The 20993-nt window shown below is 48.1% G+C and overlaps 1 protein-coding gene across 1 annotated transcript in view; it reads left to right on the forward strand.

Moving 5' to 3' along the window:
- The window catches only part of LOC142589968 (uncharacterized), a 123173-nt gene that overhangs the window by 56842 nt on the left and 45338 nt on the right, over positions 1 to 20993 (forward strand). The window contains exon 2 of the mRNA XM_075701723.1: positions 5459 to 5524. The gene's annotated coding sequence lies outside the window, so the exon portion shown is untranslated. The remainder of the gene's footprint in view (positions 1 to 5458; positions 5525 to 20993) is intronic.

Below are 20993 nucleotides of genomic sequence, written 5' to 3' on the forward strand. Positions count from 1 at the left end.
GATATAGCTCGTCTATTTTCATTACACAGTACTTCAAGAACAGAGGGTGGGAAGGGTGACTCATGGGGACGTTTTCAATATTTCGTGTAACATTTTTTTCTGTCATATCATGATTCTTTGCAAATTACCTTTTGTTGTGTTCCCCCAAACTAATTGGTAATATTTCATATGTGAGTATAATAACGCATTGTACAATAGAAGCTTAACCTTTGACGGTGGAATGTATCTGTTGGCGTATGTCAATCCAACGATGCGAGACAGTTTTGACACAACGTGGTCGATATGAGTGTCTCAGGTCATATTTTCGCTGAAATACACTCCAAGTATTTTAAATGCGCTCACTAGTTCTACCTTTGAGTTTTGCAGCTTAATTCTGAGGTAATGTTAATTTTCTTGTTTTTCGCACGGTATATGACAGCCTTCGTTTTACTAACGTTTATTTTCAATTTGTTAAGTTGCGCCCATGTATCTAATTTCGCCTTTTATTTATCATTTCTACATTTCAATGGAAACAAGTAATTGTTTGATGTTAAATTATTGATGTAAAGAGTGATGATACAGCCCCAGAGCATGAACGAAAAAAAAAAAGAAAAATGTGGCTCACCACTGGCTTCCACGAGTATAGGTGGGGCCCTTCCATTTGGTATCGCATGGTCAGAAGCAATGCAAGCAGTATTCTTCGAATCAGCGCCCCTTACGGTGTACAGAATGAGCCTACGAGCACCGGAGTGCGACGCGTAGCCGCTCTATAGACAAGCTGTGCTCTCCAGGAGTGACACATTGCTTTGCTGTACGGCCTATTTTGCAGCCATCAATATTAACAAAATATAGGTACAGAGGTACTCTCTGGGAAAGGAAAAACGTTGACTACGGCAAGGACATGCCAAAGCCAGTCGGTGCGTTGCCGAGAGTCTCCCCATTTAGAATGGGGAGCATGAGACGGCGAGAGGAGAAGGACGCATCTCCTGGTGCATGTTCATAGAAAGGCACACTTCTCCCCACGGTATTGGCGCTTCAAGAAGAAAAAAAAAACATTATCCGTTTCTTTTCATTTTTGTGCTTAGCGGTGGATGGTCGCCGAGGCGGAGAAATACGGTTTGGCTTCGCCAGGGTGGCGCTTGGTGCCGACCCGCAGCCCGTGGGTAATAAATACGCTGCGCCGATTTTCAAAATGGTGGCCCAGACTCGCAGGCGTTGGAGCGTGTCGCCTCTCCATCACGCCGGGGTCCTGCGCCCAACTGGAGGCACCATTTCAAAAACCCCTCGCTCTGACCATTTTTATTCCGCGCTAGCCACGGGTTCATTGCTATGGCCAGAGCCGCGGCTTCGGCGGCTTCCGTCGTGTTCAGGCGCTCCATAGCGAGACCTTCTGCTCGGCGTTCATTCCTTTCTAGCTGTTACCGTCGAACCTCTCGCCTTGCCCCCACTGAGTTGAAGCAATATCCGCGCGCCCGCAAGAAAGAGAGATGCTATATAGCTTGCACGTAGGCATTCAGGCGTCTGCAAGCCGCGCTTATACTGCCACGTACAGCCAATGTGCGAGCCAAGATCCCGAGATCTCTAGCTTGGTCCCCATTAAAGCGCTCTCATCAACACTGCTTCCGTCGCACGAGCAGGCTCACACTAACCTCTATGTGTTTTGAAGCACGCGTCTTCCCAGCAGTTGACCTCTTCAACTACAAGTCTGCTGAAAGAGTCCTTCGGCTGACGTGTCGAATTCAGCCAGGTATAGCAAAATCTAAATTTCCAAGGCGACTCGCATGCACGGTTACGGTATACCGTGCATGTACTCAGCAGGCGCGCCACTAAAAAAGCTCCATGCGACCTTCGCGGTGCCTTCGGTGCCGCCTTTGGTTGTCCCGAAATTAGACGTATGCAGAAAGCCATGAAGGAATGAGGAGCGCGTTTTATTTTGCAACGTGTGGGCCGTTATCACAGCACTGCGCACGCCCCATTCCTCCCGCGCAGCGCTTGAGAGCGCGCATAGGGGTGCTTCGAAAAGAGAAGCGCCCCAGAGACGAACTGAAACTCAGTCAAGATCCCGCATCCCCCCCTCCCCCCCCCCCCACCACCCGCGTGCGCCGCCTCCCGTCCCGCACCAGCCTTCTGCGTCTTTCCCATCCGAAACTTTCCCCGACCATGCTGGAGTCAATGGCGCGACGAAAACTTCGCCGCCGTGCAACCAAAATAGCGGCGGTGGCAGAAGGACGCTGACATCGGTGACATCCGTCGCGGATTTGGAAGCGCGGGCATCCACTAGAAAAATTGCACGCCTAGATGAGTGCGTCGCAGCTCCCGCTAGACCGCGCCACGCGGTTGGCCGGTCTCGCAATGGTCTCGAGGTTTGCACCCCGAGCCTCCCCCCCCCCTCCTCGTGGACTCACCCATCGTTGGAAACCGTTCGCCCTGCCAATTAGGCCGCAGGAATGCTCGCGACGCCATCGCTGCGCAGTGCGGAACCACTCCTCCCGCTCCCACCCTTTCCCGTCCTCTCAAGACGGTTGATGTGCTCCCTGTCCTGCGCGCCACGCTTATGATCTACTGCTTTTGGCTCGAGAACCGCTAATTCCATCCGCCGTTCCTTACTTCCTCCGGAGTGTATTCGAGGCCGGAACACGAAATAAGCTACACCAGCGCTGAGAAAGATGTTCAACTGGAGATGGCTATACTTGTCCTGGAATATTAGAGCCCTCGGCGCAGCCTCCGGAGTTTGTACGTCTCGCCAAATGCCATGCGCCCCGCAGGCCCCGCAGGCGGTGCAGCCAGAATTCAGGGGAAGAAAATGAGGCGATTTGTGTTTGTGATTCTAAGACAAGGGAGCAATGCAGCAGCGGGAATGAATCAGCAGTGGCAATGAAGATTGATAGCGATGCCAGGAAGAAAGAAATTGCCTAAAAAAAGGTGGTGGATTATATAGCGAACTGAGATATCGCCACCAACAACAGTCCCATCATACAGAAAGCGGCTAATGGAGCAGCCATACACCTATAAACTCTGGCAGTAAACATTGCCGTCATTCGAGCTGATCATTCTGTAGTTTGCGCACCTTTCGGCTGCTGTTGACTAGAATTCACGTCGTTCAGCACCGACCTGCTGTGTGCACTTCCATGCATAGCCCTCCTAGCATGTGTCGTGGACGGGCTTCATTTGTTACGGCTCATTACGCGACTCCTTCGCGCAGCTCTTTGGAGAGAAGTTCGGTGATGACTTGTATAAGAGCGCTAGCCGGCGACACGCGCACGCGCACGGACACGCGCACGCACACGCGCGCGCACATTTGCACACACGCGCGCACACACGCGCGCACACACACGCACACACACACGCGCGCACACACGCGCGCACACACACGCACACACACACGCGCGCACACACGCGCGCACACACACACACACACACACGCACACACACACGCGCACACACACGCGCACACACACGCGCACACGCGCACGCATAATATATATATATATATATATATATATATATATATATATATATATATATATATATATATATATATATATAGTACGATGTGACCATAGCTTACGCACTCTCAGGCACACGAGTACAAAATAATACCGGTTTCGTGCGGTTTATTGAATTGTTCTTATGACGTTCACTGGCACCTCATTTACTAGTCTATTATTGCAATACATGCGATACTATTGCTGTGGTGATGTGCTGCTTGCTTACAGCACGCTTGATATGATATGATATGATATGATATGATACGTTACGTTTATTTCGGACAATCATGTACAAATTCTCCGTGGACGCTGGCGAAAAGACAAATAAATGCCTGACAAAGCGCTAGCTGCCCATAAGCAAACACCCAGTGGGAATAAAAAAAAAGAGCAGTCATCAATGGATGCAAAAGAAAAAGTGGCGGAAATTCATAGTGTAAGAAATTAAAAAGTGCGAAAACCACACATAGCTACAAGGATACACCATATATGTAAGATATTTATTTATTTATTTATTTATTTATTTATAGAATACTCTCAATACCCCATGGGGATTTTTACAGGGGTGAGCAACAAGTCACATCAATGAACACTACTAAAACATTCTATAGAAGAAGAGCACACAATGATCAAAGACTATTCGAGAATGGCAGTAATACATTCATACAATATAATACACACAACGAAACCAATGTACATCAACCAGCAGGAAAACTAGAAAAAAAATGTAAGGTAGAAGGCATTCAAATACAAAATGCACAGAACAAAAAGTGTAAGCAAGTGCTTTCCTATCACAAACTGAATCGGGATGGATTGCATGGCGAATGCAATTTAGTCACTTATATTGACAACTTCTGGGCTCGTGCCGCATGCTCGATTAAATCCATAAACTTTGCTAATGTTTGCTGCTCTTTTGCGACTGCATCCAGTGCATTCCATTCACGAATTGAGCGTGGGAAGAAAGAATAATGGAACGTATTATTAATAAACGGATATTCTACAATTTCCCATGCATGCCGTCTTCTGGTCGGTCTGGTATCACGAAATTTCATGTAAGAGTCAGGGTTTATACGGAATGGTCTACAATCATGACTTCTACAATGACTTCAAGAGTAACTATACAGACACTAGACGATATAATCAACAAGGTATTGCCCCAACGCTTCGAGAGGATTGTAACAAATGCTTTCCTTATATATGCCGCGATTACGATTTTAGAGGGCCGATCCCATGATTAAAATATTATAAACGGATTGATTTCTCAAGAAGTTGTCTATTGTCTCAGAGGATCTTCCTTAGGCGCACCACGCCGAAGAGATTGCGGCGGCAAAAGAACGCGTGGCATCAAAAAGCAACAGTTCCGAATGCGTATAGCATGATATCGACTCCGTTGCAGCGCACGCTCACCTCTTCCGCAAACCGAATGGTAGTTGGCTCGCGCCGCCCTCTCGCGCTAAACGAATTACTGCACCGGGAAAGGTGGGCTGAGTCACCGCCAGACCGCACGCTCCAAGTTCACTCCACCGGAGCCCCTTGGCGGGGAACTCGGAGCAGTGCTTGCACGGAAGCACGCGAACGGAAATGGCTGTGTGCCCCAGACCGAAATTCTCGCGCCCGCACGTACGATTGTACATACATATACTGCAGTCCTCCAACGTCAGGTGGACGCCGTCGCAAAAAAAAAAAAAAAAAAAAACATTTCCCATCATTGAACTGACGTGCGGGTTCTTCAGCGTGGCATCACAACGATGAACTTACTGAGGAATCTCCCCAGCTCGTTCGTAACATTTTCCAGAAGTAGGTGCCGTGCATGGTTCGTTTGCTGCGGATTGCGTGTATAGCATAAAAAAAAAAACGTACGTACGTATAAAGAAAAAGACAAAAGATAAGCTTTATAACAAGCCTCACGTTCAGAATTGCATGAGCCTTTCTATCTTCTTACTAATGCGGCATTACAAAAGATGCTTCTTTTGATTTCGTTCAACTATCTGCAGGAATATTTCAACCAGCGACATCGAAGGATGATTACGATCAAGCCGCGACGCTGACCAGGAGACCTGGTAAGTTGGCACTACGGAACATTAAGAATACACGATGCTCAATCGTACACTCTTGATGTGTATCCTAACAGGCACATTCTTTTTGCTCTAAAGAATTTGCTTGTTGGAACATTTCACCCGCCTTAAAGTAATGCACCCATACGATCAACAGAAATCGATGAACGTGGCCTAGTGCATAGCAGTCTCAGAATGGGCGATAGGCAGAGCCTGGTCTGACGCCAGCGTCTGCCGCCCCGGCCATTGTCTCCTCAACTGTGCTAGAACCGATGCGAACTCCACAGGATGGTGAGCAGTGCGAGAGACCTAGATCTCACAAGGTGGCGAAGAGTCGAAGCGGCGTATAAACCACGAGCCGTCAGTCTGCACAACGCATTTATTCTCGCTGTGGGAAAGAGGTGCGGACATACGACGATAGACGAGAAGAAAAAAAGAAAGAACGAAAAAGCGCAGAAGCGACCAAGACTGACTAACGAAAAGACGCCGCTGAAAAGCCCCGCGGTTTCCAGAGGCGCCAGAACAATGGCCTGTCACGAAGAAGAGTTGAGGCAGCCGGTCGCGCCACAGTCTGGCGTGGGGAGCTCCCCATTGCTGCGAAACGGCACCGCACCAGTGCAGGCAGGCGTCCGCGCTAGCTGCGAGCCAAATTAGTGGCGGTGAACGACGAGGTCTTTTCCTCACAACGCCCAAGGGCGCGCGCAGATATGACGTGGGGCCGATATAGGGTGCACCGATGGGGTGCGCAAGGTGCACGCGGACAGCGACAGGAGAAAGTGCTGCCAACTTTGAAATGCACCGCGCGTGCGGCACACAGCAGGCTCATCACGCTCGAGTGCGCACCGGTCGGACAGCTGAGCTATCTCTCGGTCGCTTGGGTGGGCATAAAGTCTTCCCACAGTTGTGCCGGGTTCCCACTTACAGATGGACAGAAGGCGTGCTCGTGCAATACGAGCACCGAAAGGCGGCTTCCTCTGCTCTTTCGATGTTTTCCGCTCAGCATGTACGGGGCATGAGCAGATGGCGCATTCGTACCTGCTGGGTGGGAGTCCAGTTTCTCGCGTGTTTCGTTTGCGCTTTTTGTTTTTGAGCAAGCGAACAGCGCCCAAGGCGATTGGCCATCTCCGTTTCGCAGCCGTCACCACTGGACCTCGCCAGCAGTCTCACCTTGCCCGTGTGCCTGGCAAAACGAGGCTGCCTCCTCCACTGTTATTTGACAAGCCTCCAGAGCCAACAGTGGCACCTAGCCACGGCGGCGGCGTCAAATGATACGGCCGCAAAAGCAACCACTGCAGCGTCGCGTGGTTCAGCTCGTGTTGTCTTTGACCGCACGGTGTCTCGTGGTCTGAAGCGCACGCGGATGAGCGTGCAGCACCAGACTAAACAGCGAGATGTGGTGCAGCTGTTGTACGATAGTTGACGTCGCATATCAGGCCGCTGTAGCCTTGACGCTTATTCTACGCGTAACGTTCGACAGCTTCTGCTGACGGTGACCGATTCATTATTTAGTACCGGTGTCACACGGCCACTTTCGATCGCGATTGGCTCTCTCGCGCAGCTTGCGCAAAGGAACCAATCGCGACCGAGAAATTCAACCCCGATCGGGCTTGATCGCGACCAAAAGTGCGCCGTGTGACACCGGTATATATATATATATATATATACATTAAAATATGCTAATGCCCTGTAGCTGGACAGAAGCAAGCTATGTTATTGGCCGTCGCTTGAAGATAGTCAAATAATTTTTTAGAGCGCAGCTCTTTGGCGTCCGTTCCTGGGTTTCGCGTCGTCGTCGGCGTCGTCGTCGGCCTCGTAACCAGCTCCGCCCCCCTTTCATCCCCCCAGCGCTAGCAGCGACCGACTGATACCGCTGGATGCCGCTGACGCCGCTAGAGAGTCAAGATAACGTGACTGCATAGAACACCGTCGCCGCCATGCAGAAAGAGGAGGAAAGGGTCCCCCCCCCCCCCTGTTCTTGTGTGGCGGATAGCTGGGGTTGACTCACTATCGCCGTCAGCGGCATCAGTCAGTCGCTGCTATCTCTTCCCTCCTCCCTTTATCGTGTTGTCCGCTTGCTGCGCGCGCTTCTGCCCCCATCGTTTGCCGCTGGGTGTACACGCCGCCCCCCTCCGCTTCCGCTTACTGCTGGTTGCTCTCGACGGCGGCGATGAGCCTCCGCTTCGGCGGCGCGAACTGCAGGGTCTTCTCGGCGGCGGCGATGAGCTTCTGCTTCAGGCTCGCTTACTGCTGGTTGCTCTCGACGGCGGCGATGAGCCTCCGCTTCGGCGGCGCGAACGGCAGGGTCTTCTCGGCGGCGGCGCTTAGCCTCTGCTTCCCCCACGGCTGTGACAACCTCGCGAGGCACTTGTATAGATCTCGTCTTTGAGAATCAAGCATTGGTGTACCAAGTCGAACATATATCAGTCTATTTCTCCGACCTCAAAGCTTCCTTCATGACTGTCAAGAACTGTTAGTGGAGTCTTTGTTAAAGGAATACGTGTGAAAAATAAAAAAAAATTATGTGATAGCGCACACATGTGTTGCTCGATTTCTTTGCCTCAATCTATCCAAAAGGTGAAACAGCTTATTTGCTGCGCTCAAATTTCGCATTAGGGAGTAACGTAATCGTCGGTAATTTTTTTCATTCCGCGTAATTCAGGCCTGCGAGGCGGCGGCGAGGAAACACCTCGACGTCCCCAAGTAGGAGACCTAAGGCCCCGTCGGCGAAAGCTCTGCAGGACTATAAATAAAGTTGTTACGAAACAAATTCCGCATAATTAGATCATTAGTCTTGTTTTATTAATGAACTTCTCGAATATTTATTTAGATGAAAAGTGTCAGTGAGAAAATTGTAGAGAAACATGAAAAACTGCACACACATGGGTGTGCGTGCGTGCGTGCGTGCGTGCGCGTGCGTGTTGTGTGTGCAAGTGTGCGCGCGTGCGTCTGTGCGTGCGTGTGCGCGCTTGTGTCTGTACGTGCGTACGTGTGCGTGTAGGCGTGCGTGTTGTGTGTGTGTGTGCATTTGTGCGCGCGCGTACGTGTGCGTGTGTGTGTATACGCGTACGCGTGTGCGTGTACGCGTGGTGTGTGCTTGCGTGTGCGTGTGTGCGCGCGTGTGTGTCTGTGCGCGAACGTGTGCGTGTTGTGTGCATGTGCCTGTTGTGTGTGCGCGTGCGTAGGTGTGAGTGTAGTGTGCGCGCGCGTGTGTGTGTGCGTGTGCGTGTTGTGTGCGTGTGTGCACGTGTGCGTGTGTTGGTGCGTGCTTGTGTACGCGTGTGTGCGCTTGTGCGCGTGCGTACATGTGCGTGTTGTGTGCGTGTGTGCGTGCGCACGTGTGTGTCTACGTGTGCGTGTGTTGGTGCGCGTGTGTGTACGTGTGCGTGTGTTTGTGCGTATCTGTATGCTCCTGCGTACGTGTGCGTGTGTGCGCGCGTGTGTGTACGTCTACGTGTGTGTGTGTGTGTGTGGGTGTGTGGGTGTATGTGTGCGTGCGTGCGTGCTTGTTGTGCGCATGTGTGCGCGCGCGTATGTGCGTGTGCGTACGTGCATGCAACTCTGCCTGCACAGTGCATGCTCAGAGCGAGACTTGTACATAACGAATTACATGTAATAAATTACTTGTAATCAATTACGCGTTTTGGTAATTTTGTAATTTAACAATTACTTCGTTTTCTCGGTAACGCTTGCTGTAAGTTACTTTAACGTTAATTTTTTACTTTTGGTAGGTGGCCTTCATAGGCACTAAGAGCTGGGGCTCAATTCTTCGCTTATTGTGCCAGTCGGTGACAAGAGTTTTTGGCCGTTAGACTCATACGTTTCTATCCATCTGTTTGATATTACGGGACTGACATACATATATTTATTTGATTGTGACACACGATCATTATTTCTAGAGCTGAATAATATGCAACATTATAGTAAATTACATTAGATTTGACCGCCTTTTCAAGGAGCATGATAACTTGCGGGTGTCCATTATAATTAGTTGTTTAAGAGGAAGCTTTGGCTCGGGCCCAACCCCCATGCGGCATATTCAAATACACGTAAAACGCAAAAACACTTTTCTGAGATAGCCCATGCACCAATTTTAATGAAACTTGTTGCATTTGCGAGAGAACGTTAAATTCTAGTGACTGTTGGAAGCGGAATTTCTATTTAGAGTCTGAATTTCGTTGAAAGAATTTTCAAAAATTTGAAAGTTCAAAAAAAATAGAAGCACGAAGTTTACAAATTAATAGCTCTCCATCAAGAACAGATATTGCGGTTCTGTAAATGGCATCCATTAGATCATTCAAAGCGGACAAATTCTGTGTGTCAATTTATATATTGCGTGACTTGTTACGCGTGTACAAGGGTTTTGCAAAAGCTGTATTTCCATATCACTAAATTTTTTGTGGTTCATGTGCAACATATCAATTTTGTCCGCTTTAGATGTACTATTATATGGAATTCACAGAAATGTGATATCTTTCTTAGCTGAGTTAGAGTTCTAAACTTGATAGTTTCGTTTTCTGAAAATTTGCGATTTGTGCCAATATTTAGTAAAAAATTGACGACCTAAATAAAAAAATTCGACGCCAACAGTCACTAGGATTGAAGTTCCTCTTTTAGATGCAAGAAACGTCGTCAAGTTTGGTGCGGCGGTTGCCGAGAGAGAAAAACGAATTCACGTTTTACATGCGTTTAGACAGGAGCACCCGAGCTAAAGCTTTACGTCTGAATATTTGGACTCCGGAAATTTCGACCACCTGGGGTTCTTTAACGTGCACCTAAATCTAAGTACACAGGTGTTTTTGCCCCCATAGAAATGCGGCCGCCGTGGCTGGGATTCGATCCCGCGACCTCGCGCTCAGCAGCCCAACACCATAGCCACTGAGCAACCACGGTGGGTGGCAAATTGAAAAGGGAACTTCTATGGCTCAATAGTGATGGCCACTTCGGACGTTGGTGCCAGCGAATCACTTAATACGATTGTGCAGTTTTTTTTTCACTGGCCCTGTCGGGAGCGCGTTCCCCTAGCTCCAGGAACAATGAGTCTGTGCGCTTCATAGAGAAGCCAGACGCCATTATCGCGTCATTGAGTGGCCACAATGTGCTACAACACAGCCCTTCTCTCCAGGGCGCACACGAAGCGAGTTTTCAGTGTCACTGCAGAAGTCTTGAAAAGAAAACGAGGGAATATTATCGAATAAAATTTTGAAAAGCCGTTCTTAGAAGAAGATAAACAATTGGTGAACGGCTGCAGACGACGCATCGAAAGAGCCAAGGTCAACTCGTTCTATTGACTGTACTTGTGCAATATTAGTAAAAGTAGGCAGGAAAGTAACGATAAAGTAATCGGTTACTTTTTTGTAATTGCTCATTTACTTTCGTGGGGTAGTAATTAGTAGCCGTAATCAACTAAATTTTTGAAAGAGGTAATTGTAATTGAAATCGGTTACTTTCTTTCTGCAACGTGTACAAGTCGGATCAAAACATGAATTTTTGTGCGTGCGTGCGTGTGTTGTGTGTGTGTTTTCGCTTTCAGCAGTGCTTCGCGTAGATGCTCATATAAGCTCTCACGCCCGTCCAGAGTGGATTATGGCGGACCCGAGTAGCTGTCGTTGGGATGGCTCTGTGCGTGCTGTATTTCAGCAACGTACAATTTTGATAATGCAGCGCTTTCTGAAGCGGTAATTGTATGCGTGGGTGCATTCGATAGAGCTCGTGTAGCCATTGTGCGGCGGGAAATCCTGCACAGTCATTCGGGCTGATTCGCGCCAGTTACTAAAATCTTGCCATGTATCACTTTAGTCCGTCGCGAGCAGTGATTCGGCTATCATGATACATCAACTGTCGTGGGGTCGAATTTCTTCTTCAAATAATTTATGACTAATTAATTAATTAACCTAGCATCTGCCTCAGATTTTTGTGCTCAGGAATGCGCGGCCCCAGAAAGGTTATTCCAGCTTTCTAAATAAGGCGACCTCTTAGAATGAGAACATGTTCCCGAAAGTTGACATTATTAATTCCTACTTATGAGCATAATAGTGGCACTAGGTGGGGCTCGAATATGATACGTCCACCCACGTTAGAAGTTCCGTCAGATAAGCAGGTCCTTTGGCATATCTCTTATTCCTGGCGCTGTCTAACACGCAAAAAGAAAACAAGAAGTCAGATGTATGTTCAGATAAACTTAGTAAGCGCACATATGACTTTAGATTTCTTTCACTACACGCGTTTAGAATTCATCCGGAGATCCTTCCCAATTAGTAGGATCTTGATGAGGACTAGTTAGGTCATATTTAGAACTGAGGTTAAACAGCGCGAATAAAACAGGGACACGAGGAAACAAATACCACAGACAAGCGCTGACTGCCAAGTGAAAGTTTATTTGACATTCTCCAGCTATTTGATACCTTCTTCAGCATATAGACATGCGTAAACCAGTCGCAAAAATATGTGCGAATCAGCAGCATCATAATCTTTCATCCAAGCAAGCTATTTCTTTTCCCGACAAGGCAAGAGAGGGAGCGCTTACACATTTGTCTCCTTCCTTTCTAATGTAGTAAGCCTCTATTGTATAGGTATAGAATGGCTGGAGAATTTAAAATAACCTTCCAGTTGGCAGCCAGCGCTTGTCTGTGGTGTTTGTTTCCTCGTGCCCTTGTTTTATTCGCGCTGTTTAACCTCAGACCCTTCCCAACTTTTCTGTTTACATAGTTTATGCTTGCACAGCCAAATTGAAATTCACGACAAGAATGTCTGTGCTGCGTTTCCAGCCCCCTTGTGCCCCTTGTTGTTTTAATTTATTGTTACGAGCGCACGCGCTTAAACAACCATGCATGTAATAAATAAACATCAGAAAGAAGAAAAAACTACAACAAACGCAACGAAAGACCAGAATTTTAGCGATTCTTGCCATCGTAGGTGCGCCACAAGGCCTTCAATTTCCGCAATAACCGGAAGAGTCACCGGTAACTTTTCGAATTTCTGTTCAGGAAGCATTATACATACAGGAAATATCTCCAAGACGACTGGTCGACCCGACGTCGCCATCGGGACGAAGAGATGGTAAAAAAAATCACCTACGATTACGATACTCTCTAATGCAAAATTTGAGCGCAGCTAGTGTTTTCATTTAAGTGATATATTGGCTGGCGAGGACAAACTGTCTCAAGCGGCACATTGCAAACAGGGCGAAGCGCGGCGCGGCCACCTCGCCAATCGGGAGATCGCGAGAGGCAGCGCGTGGGCGCGATTCACAGCAGCCGCCGCAGACAGACCTCCGCTCATGCAGCGCTTTGTTTCCATTTATGTTATCGGTGGCGTCATCAGTGAATGGACGACGCGCGCTACTCTGGCGCCATCTCGTAGCCATCGTCGCCGCAGAGCCAGTCTTGCGCAGCACTACGCTTTTTCTTCCGCTTTTGCCATACCCTCCTCCTCCGCTTTCCTCTTCTCGCTATCTTCCCTATCGCCGCCTTTCATCCCCCGAGCGCTCTGCGGTCGCTCTTTCATCCTTCGCTGTGCTCGTTCGCTCGGTTACGAGGGATGCCGACGCTGACGCTCGCCGCAGGAACGGGCACCTAAGAGCTGAGCTCTAAAAGATCACCCAGAAACTCCTCTGGGAGTCGTCTAAGTATGCGTAAGCATTGTGCCACTTGCTCATCTCCACGCAGCCCGGTATCACTATCGATGTTATGAAACTTGATCCGACCACTGCAAACGACAGCGCTGCGGCGACGCGAGTTGCTGCGGACGGCAGCGCAAGGTGAATTGATGAGGCAAGCAAAGTGCTGCAGGTGGCGGCGCCAGAACCGCTGATGACGTTCCGATCATTATGAACCGTTATCGCTCTTTAGTGCCTTATCCATCACCGTCGAACTATTATCAACCGTGAACAACCGTACTCCGGCGGCGGCTGCATATGGCGCGGCCGCGCGGGCCCTTATCTTCGAAACGATCTTTGATGGGGACACAATGCGGCGAATGCTGATAGCTTCGTGCAAGCTGTGTTCTCGCCGCTTAGTTCACGTTGAAGCGAGAGGCAGCACGAAGGTCAATTGGCTCGTTGCTGCGGGCCCTATATTGAAAGCGATCGTCTTACGTGACGGACGGACGGAGGGACGGACGGGTTTTCTCCGGTAAGCGTGTAAATGATTGCGCATTTAAAATCTCTACATGTAGGTAAATATCCATACGGTTGGCGAAAATTGTTGCGACAGCATTCCATGTAGTCTGGGCTGTCTGTTGGATAATTTTATTAACATAGCCTATGATTACCTTTTGTCGTGCATTCGTCTACTGCTTTGATTTTTGCCATGATCACTTAGTTTCGCTCTGTGGCCTTTGTATATACTTTTAAACATTAGTTGTTTTTTCCTGTTGAAACACAATCACACCATAATGTCAACTTTGCTAAAATCTGGGGAGGCTTTACCTAGCGAGCCGTGTATACTGGCTATACTGCGGGGCGGGTCTAGCACGTAACGGCGCCAAGGTGCTCTTCCAGTCTGCGTGATTTAGGAAGCGTCTACAATCAAAGAAATTATGAAAATTTTATTTGAAGTGCACACAAGTTTTGCCCTTTTAGACGCGTTTCGAATAGTATAGCATGCATTAAAAGCGTAAGGGCCAAGCGAAAATCATTCGTAAATTGTTAGCGTTCCCTTATCAACAACGATAACGTGGCTTCGCCCTTTTCTTACTTGTCACACTGTCACACTGAGAATTATTCTTGCAGCTCGTGCGTTGTTCTTTCGCTCTGTGCTTCAAGTGCTGATAGCACTCGAAATTAATGGGCACCCACCAGCCAACACATGTGCTTAAAATTTCAACGTTGCCTCGGTCATTAGCACAGCCCCCTTCCCCCCCCCCCCCATACCATGTCTTGTGCACTACAACTGGGAGAGAAATTCAACTTGGCATATCTTAATGGTTGACCGGCTCCAGCAAAATTGTTTACCAATTCGTACAAAATGTTTCAGCGCCTGAGATATACGCCCGCAAGGATCGTTGATCATGACACCGCGCAATCCTGGTGCTACCATATTTTAACGCACGAACGCCACCTGGCAATCAATGTTGCCCGACAAATTCATGCTACGTTCTATGCAATACGTTAAACGCGCCTAATGGAAAAACTCTGTCGGCGTCCGATTTAACGAGCGGCCTCGATTTGGCAACAAACGAAGGCTTTCCCGAAGAAAGTCGCGGGCTCCTCGTTTCCTAGGCGCAAGGATGGGCCGCAATGATCCGCCCTCATTGAGCGTAGTCTCCCCGCTCATCGATTTGCAGCGCTGGACTCGGGGCGCAGCACAAAAGCGGGCTGGGTCTCGAGTCAATTGCCACCTACCGCGGAGTTCTCCACGCTGGCTATTCCACCGAGGAGCGCCTCAAGAAACCGGTCGCGACATCTTGCACGGTGAAAGGGCGCAAGCCATACACAAACAAACGGGCCCCAGGGAGATGGACTTTCGGGATCAGCGGGGCGACGCCTCCCAGCCGTGAAAGCCCTCCGACGGCTCGGTGAAATCATACGCGGCGGTGGAAAGTTCGAGTACTAGAGAGCGTCGCAATTTGCTGTCTGCCATATGATGTATTTACGTCATTTCTTTTAAATTTTTGTTTTGCTCATTGCGAGAAGCACGAAAGCGCGTGCGCCTTAACGTACGTTCGCGCTGAAATTTTGAAAGCAACGATGGTCTAGTTGCCGTTTCCTTATTGTGGCGAATCGGGACCAAACAGCGCACTCGGACAGTGCAAGATAAGCAGAAGGGAGCGGTCGTTTTAAGAAAACTCGCTGGAAGCATGATCTGAAATGACTGCGAGACCGAACAGGAAAGTCCCAGGTCAGGGCACACGGCTTACACAAAGCGCTAGCTTAAATCACGGAACACGAGCCATGCTGCTCCGCAATCACTGCTCTGTTGAATTTCTTGCGGGACTAGCCACGATATGATTATCCTGTACAGGCTGCTCTAATTGCGACTGCTGCGTTTGGAAGACTAACTTTTGGCTTTCAAAATGCATTTACACATATAGAACCAACATCGCTCTTTTAAGGTTGTTTAGATAGAACTAAATTTATGGGTTCCTTGAATGGCGTTGGCAGCGTGCGTAGACACAGGGTATCTACTCTCCGTCGCAAATGTTCCCAGGCCACCGTGTATGCCCGTGGCCAGTTCTGGCACACTGCCGCGCGGAAGCGCAGAGATCGCCAGCGATCATCTTATTAGTCCGTGTGGAGGATATTAAAGCCAGTTGCCTCTTTGTACTTCAGATCAATTTAATGCCAACAGCAAAGTACTGCTACACATCAAGATTACCAAGGTGGGGGCGAATGATTTGGTGTGGCAAATGTTGCGACATATACGCGTGTGATGCATTAGCTTGACGCGTGCTTTTCTGAAAATGTTTGTTAGGTAGCTGCTTTTACAGCTATATAGCGCACGAAGGACATTTTTCTGAGATTTCGGCGCCTTTGTAGCGACAGTACCTCATATTTAAAGACATGTGGCCAAATAGAGCTAAAGAAATACGCCATCGTGATGACCGTCATAAGACTCGAATTGAGTTATGCATGTCAAAATACCTCTGGGTTCACCGACTCGACCTTTCCATTCTTTCCTCTTTCATTTGTCATCCTTCATTGCAAGAAAGCTCTTTCATTCGCAGGCCAATTGATAAAGTAGCACACGATGCCGCTCCCGCCTTGTCGTTTGAGTGCTGTATTGCATCCATTTGGAGCCAAGCTCCATCTTCCCATCTGGGCCCGTATTCACCGCGGGCCCGTTTGCTCAAAATTGCTTCACTGGGGAATAACGTGTGCTTACGCAGATAACCTGCCAAGCAGGGAACTAAAACTTTGCAATTGCACTGATCGTATGACCAATAAACAATTCTGGCAGAATCCACCTCACGGTGACTGCCGACATTAATGCGATTAACATTCAAGCAATGTAGCGGGACACCTTATTGGTGAAAACACTTTTATTTACGATATGTAGTGTTCCTTCCGAGATTTCCATTGCTTAGGCCATATGTGACGTACGCTGCCTCTGGGATCGGTCCACTCTGCTATGGCGCTCTTTCACCAGGGTCGGCCATGACCATGATGGTACGAAGACGACTATGACGACGATGCAGTGATGCCTCAACTGATCGATAGAATGACGACGACGGCATGACGACAATGTGATGATGATTCTTAAATCATTGGTATGTAACGACGAAATGGTAACAACGACGGCAAGAGGACAATATGATGACGACGAGTGTATGAGAATGATGGCATGACGACGACAGTAGGATGGGATGGCGGTGATATGACGACGATGGCATGTCATTGGGGATATGATCACGACTGAAGGACGACGGCATGATTACAATAGAGGGACGAAGCTGAAGTCCAGTGTTCGACGGAAGCCCGTCATTGTGATGCTGTCGTGGTCGTTCCATCGTCGTTACTCCTGCTTCGTCACTAAAGCAATAAAACGACAGACACCGGCCAAAAGAAACGCTACAAGTGAAAAATTATTTAAGACGTTTCGGCTTCGCATCGGAAGCCTTGTTCACAAGGGGAAGCCGAAACGTGTTGAAGAATTTTTCATTTTTAGCATTTCTTTTGGTCGGTGTCTGTCGTTTTATTGCTGTAGTGACGAAGCTGGAGTAACGACGATGGAACGACCACAACGGCATCGCAATGACGGTATACGACAAAAAATGCATGACGATCAATGGCTGTATGACAACGACGCAATGTCAACGGTGACATGACAACGGCGGCCCGATCACCATAGAATGACGACAGCATAGTTCCGGCGGCGTGATGATGACGGGAGGCTTTGAATGTTGGTTTAATTGAAAAGCAGCATGATTAGATAGATAGATAGATAGATAGATAGATAGATAGATAGATAGATAGATAGATAGATAGATAGATAGATAGATAGATAGATAGATAGATAGATAGATAGATAGATAGATAGATAGATAGATAGATTGATACGAAGTGGCTGAAGGAGGCTAAGACTGCTAATCGCATTAAAACAGCGCGTTACGTACGGCAGCCTTGTTAGATGGCTATTTGGCGACGCACACGGGCTTATTGGAGGCGTGTGCAACGTTTCCACCTGTGAAGGACGTCCGCCTGAAGGCGGCCTTGTCGACAGCTTCTTATGAAAATACCAACTGATCCCTCACGTCGCAATGTTCGACTCTTCGTAACTGCAGTTGAATAGCGATGTTGCTTGAAGCGATTGTCAACCCTTTCGGACGTGCTATGCAAGCACACGATGTTACACTCAGGAATTTTTTGCATGCAAATATTAAATAGCTCCCGCGTTCAAAACAAAAGCTCCGAAACACTCACAACAGATTTTTGGTTCTTGCTCTTTAAATGCGAAGCGTTGTTGACGAGTTAAATCAAGTTTCCTGTAACGGGTGCCTGACCGCTTTAGTGGGAAGATCCTGAATATTGTGCAGTCTAAAAATGTGGGCTGTTCCCATGGGTTTACGACACTCATTGTGTGCCACTGGTTACGTGCGGCCCTTTGATGAACCTCTTTGCGGCCAACCTGGGTCAATGGGTCTCGCAACAGCAAACACTACCTACTTAGTGACATCTACGTACATGTCAACTGGAGTTGACTCTGCTCAATTTTAATGCAATTAGCATTATTATGGTACTTCACGCACTTTCCGGGGGCTGATTATCTATATGTCTATGTCTCTAACCGTTTCCCCGCCAATTTGGATCTCTGGCAGTGGATAGTCTATGGTCTAGTGTGCTTATGGAAGAGGGTTCGAAACCATCCGTAGGGCCAGCATGTGTCACTTGGGGTGTGGCACCGAGTATGTGTCACCGTTCAACGCAATTCTCTGACGCCAACTTGCGTCACTGGGTGCGTGCCACTGGTTATGTGTCGTTCTCCAATGGCATAAAAAAAAAGAAGGCTTTAAGATTTATCCAGTGTCGGGCGGTACCGGTACCCACGTCATACATATTCAGACAGGTATCATCTCTGAATATATGCACTCACACACGCGCCAAGCTTGTCGAGAGAAGAAACGCGAGCCAGGGGGCGCACGCGCGTGACGCGTTGCCGCGGTGTTCATTACGCAGTGTCACTGTGATTGCTTCAATGCTAATCGCATTAACGTTGACATCCATCGTGAGACATGGGTTCTGGCGGAATTTTCTTAAACGAAGTAACGCCACATCCCGAAGCGCATAGCTTTCACATGCACTCATCTACGGAGCAGTGTGACTGCTTTTTCAGAGAGCTCATGTGAACGCTGTTCACTTTAAATGACTCTCGCGCTGGTTTGGGACATTTTTGTTGAGCAAACCCCGAGAAAAGGGAGCGGCGGTTGCTGCAGTTCACTTTCGCTTCCGTTTATGATGGCGCTCTCAATAGAAACGGAATAATCGCGCCATCGTGCCCACACAAGAATGGAGGGAGGTATTCTCGACTTGAGTACGACGGCGACAAGACGGGAAGCAAGCCAAGGTAGTCAGTTCTGGCGCGCACGCCGTGAACATAATCAGTACGGAAACACGTTTTGTTTTCGTTACGTGAAATGCAATTCGCGGTGGTTCGGTAGTGGCGAAGTTCATGGTAAACTTGAGTTTCAATTGGGGCTGATACATTCTCCCTTCGTTTCCTTTCCCGAGAATTAATAAATTAAGCAATAAAATTAAGGAGCCGCAACTACAGTTGACATCTACGTATGCAAAGCATGATTGGTTTGGTAGAGAATGGCAATTGTTCTGAATCGTATAAGGGTTCTGTAAGGAACGGTTTCTGCTCTTACCTAGTGTCGCTGGGTGTCTGCGTCTCTAGAAATTCGGAGGCACCTAGGGCGGAGTGAGTGCAATGTATGTCCCTAGAGCGTTCTGGCAGCAACCCGAGAAGAGCGGGATCGCATTTGAGTGGACCCTCGCACTATTACACGCACGATCTCAAATCTAGAGCAAGGAGTGCCCGATCTTTGATGCAAAGCAGCTTTGTCGCATAATGTCGCACTTTCATTCGGGGCCCATATCTTTTAGTTTAATTCGGGTAGAAGTCGTGTACGATGACTATCCAAACTGCGGTTTCCTTTTTTCTACTAGTTGCTTTCTTTTTTAGACTGCACTATCTTCGGAATCGGCCAGTGAAAACGGCAATATACACGCCAAAAACTGGGTCGACTCGGAGAAAAACCGCTTCGCATTCATACAACTCTACAATGTTCTCGTCGGCACCATGCAGTAGAGAGGCTGTCTTCCTTTTAGTCAACTATTTTGCGGCCGTAATGGAAGACGCAAATGGTAGACTGGACACTGATATCGTTTGCGGTTTCAGATGAGAAATCGATGAAATATGAGGTGGCGCACACAACGCACACACACTCAGAGCAGAAATAAGCTCGAACACATACTCCTAACTAGTATACTGAAAAATGGCTGTAGATCTTGTTAACTGAGGCTGGCAACGGAACTCAAAGTACAATATTCAAAATCAAAGCCACTAAATGTTGCTAGTGGGACGTAACAAACAAAACCCTGCTTTGGAGGGCTCTCTGACAGTGATTGTTCTCATATATTAAAGTCTCATTGCAGTGTTTCACTACGGAACGTCTTCTTGTATACATATAATGCACTTCGTCTATATATCGCGAAGATCTTATCAACAAACCGAAATGAAATTATATAAAGGTACATTTGCAATGTCCGTATCGCAAAGGGTCTCGCATTGATATCCAAAACGCTTTTAATGACTACACTTTCAAAAATGCAGTTACGGAGGATATACAGTTGTGGTATGGAACGTGCAAATTTCGAGTACTTTGCCCAGCTCTTTTTCTGGGTTCGTCATTTTCTTTTTGAGAAAAATGCAGAGATTGGAAACAAAACTGTTTGTAAGCTGTATCCGCGGATTACTAGGAAACGCTGTCGCTATGAGTTGCGTTGTGCAACATGCGATCAATAAATAAGGTGAATGAATTGCTGCCACGCGGTGTAGTTGACACTATACCAGTTGATGGTCAGGCCAGTGAAGTCCGAAGTCTGTCTGTCAGTCATCGTTCCCGAAGCCGTGTCCAGATGTGCAGTGCAGTCAGGTGTAGTGCAGCGACGCTGGTTAAATGGCGCAACGTATGAACGCGAAATCCTGCTTCAAACTTGGCAGAACGCCAAAGGAATGTCACGACACGCTACGCCAGATGCATGGAAACAGTGCTTTATTCAAACAGTGCGTGTACTCTGGTGCAAGCGCTTCCGTGACGGTCGGCACAGAGTGAAATACCAAAACCTTATCCCACGTGCTGCCTTCGACTTTGCCCAAAGTATGCGAGACCTCTGCAGGCGTTCTCCGAAGTGCATAACCATGGGAGGCGATCATTTTGAAGGACAATAAGCTCTATTCCTGCATACACGTACCGCCTTTCTTTTTGCAAATAAATCATGAAATCAATCATTCCCCGTATTTACTGATCACCGGTT

Source organism: Dermacentor variabilis, chromosome 1 (genome assembly GCF_050947875.1).
Source record: "Dermacentor variabilis isolate Ectoservices chromosome 1, ASM5094787v1, whole genome shotgun sequence".
NCBI lineage: Eukaryota > Metazoa > Arthropoda > Arachnida > Ixodida > Ixodidae > Dermacentor > Dermacentor variabilis.